Here is a 2,412-nt window from a genome sequence, read left to right on the forward strand (position 1 = left end):
CTCATGAAGTCATCTCCAATGAAATCTACAAAATAGCCGACAAGTCCTCCACCATGGCACGGCTAGCTTTTCCTCACCTTATTTGCCATCTATGTTACTCAGCTGGAGTTATCATAGAAGGAGACATCTCCATTGAAGAGGATAAGCCCATCACCAAGAAGAGGATGGAGCAAGCAAGAGAGACCCTTCACGGTTCTCAAGAGATGGATGAGGAAGCTCATCATTAAGAAATCCCTGAGATGCCTCAAGGGATGAACTTTCCTCCCAACAAATATTGGGAGCAACTCAACACTTCCTTAGAAGATTTGAGCCACAATGTGGAACAATTAAGGGTGGAACATCATGAGCACTCCATCATTCTTATTCTCTTCTTCCCTATATGAGCAGGAACAAGGAAAAAGACAAAAGCTTCCACCTCTGAGTTATGGGAGATGGAAAGACTAATATAAGCCGTCATAGCTCAGTGGTAGAACATGTGGCTGCAAATCAAGAGATCCCTGAGATACCTCAAGGGATAAATTGTCCTCCACACAACTATTGGGAGCAAATAATGATAAAAACACTAAAATCACTAGGGATCATGCAACAGAAGCAAGGAAGAGACATAAAGGAGCTCAAAAAGCACCATTGGATCTTCAAGAAGGCGCCACCCTCACTCAGGTGGACTCATTCCTTGTTCTAAATTTTTTTTCCTACTTTTTGTTTTTTTTTATATGTTTATCTACTTCATGATCATTAGTATGTAGTAACTATGCCTTAAAGATTATGAATAATTCCATGAATCCTTCACCTCTCTTAAATGAAAAATGTTTTTAATTAAAAAAGAACAAGAAGTACATGAATTTCAAATTTATCCTTGAATTTAGTTTAATTATATTGATGTGATGACAATACTTCTTGCTTTCTGAATGAATGCTTAAACAGTGCATATTTTTGATATTGTTGTTTATGAATGTTAAAATTGTTGGCTCTTAAAAGAATGATGAACAAGGAGAAATGTTATTGACAATCTGAAAAATCATGAAATTGATTCTTGAAGCAAGAAAAAGCAGTGAAAAAAGCAAAAGCTTGGAAAAAAAAAAAGAAAAAAATGGCGAAAAAAATAAAAAGAAAAAGAAAAAGCAAGCAGAAAAAGCCAATAGCCCTTAAAACCAAAAGGCAAGGATAAAAAGGATCCAAGGCTTTGAGCATCAATGGATAGGAGGGCCCAAGGAAATTAAATCCAGGCCTAAACGGCTAAATCAAGCTGTCCCTAACCATGTGCTTGTGTCATGAAGGTCCAAGTGAAAAGCTTGAGGCTGAATGGTTAAAGTCGTGATCCAAAGCAAAAGAGTGTGCTTAAGAGCTCTGGACACCACTAACTGGGGACTCTAGCAAAGCTGAGTCACAATCTAAAAAGGTTCACCCAGTTATGTGTCTGTGGCATTTATGTATCTGGTGGTAATACTGGAAAACAAAGTGCTTAGGGCCACGGCCATGACTCATAAGTAGCTGTGTTCAAGAATCAACATGCTTAACTAGGAAAGTCAATAACACTATCCAAAATTCTAAGTTCCCAGAGACGCCAATCACTCTAAACTACAAAGGAAAAAGTGAGATGCTAAAACTGTTTAGAAGCAAAAAGTTACAAGTCCCGCTCATCTAATTATAATTAATATTCATTGATATTCTGGGATTTATAGTATATTCTCTTCTTTTATCCTATTTGATTTTCAGTTGCTTGGGGACAAGCAACAATTTAAGTTTGGTGTTGTGATGAGGGGATAATTTATACGCTTTTTGGCATTGTTTTTAGGCAGTTTTTAGTGAGTTCAAGCTACTTTTAGGGATGTTTTCATTAGTTTTTATGCTAAATTCATATTTCTGGACTTTACTATGAGTTTGTGTGTTTTTCTGTAATTTCAGGTAATTTCTGGCTGAAATTGAGGGATTTGAGCAAAACTCTGAAAAAGGCTGACAAAAGGACTGCTGATGCTATTGGAATCTGACCTCCCTACACTCGAAATGGATTTTCTGGAGCTACAGAACTCCAAATGGTGCGCTCTCAACGGCGTTAGAAAGTAGACATCCAGAGCTTTCCAGCAATATATAATAGTCTATACTTTATTTGGAAATTGACGACGTAACGTGGCGTTGAACGCCAAGTACATGCTGCTGTCTGGAGTTAAACGCCAGAAACACGTCATGATCCGGAGTTGAACGCCCAAAACACGTTATAACTTGGAGTTTAACTCCAAGAGAAGCCTCAGCTCGTGGGTAGATCAAGCTCAGCCCAAGCATACACCAAGTGGGCCCCGGAAGTGGATTTATGCATCAATTACTTACTCATGTAAACCATAGTAGCTAGTTTAGTATATATAAGACTTTTTACTAGTGTATTAGTCGTCTTTTGACCACGTTTCATCTTTGGTC

The sequence above is a fragment of the Arachis duranensis genome, chromosome 9 (genome assembly GCF_000817695.3).
Source record: "Arachis duranensis cultivar V14167 chromosome 9, aradu.V14167.gnm2.J7QH, whole genome shotgun sequence".
Classification (NCBI taxonomy): Eukaryota; Viridiplantae; Streptophyta; class Magnoliopsida; order Fabales; family Fabaceae; genus Arachis; species Arachis duranensis.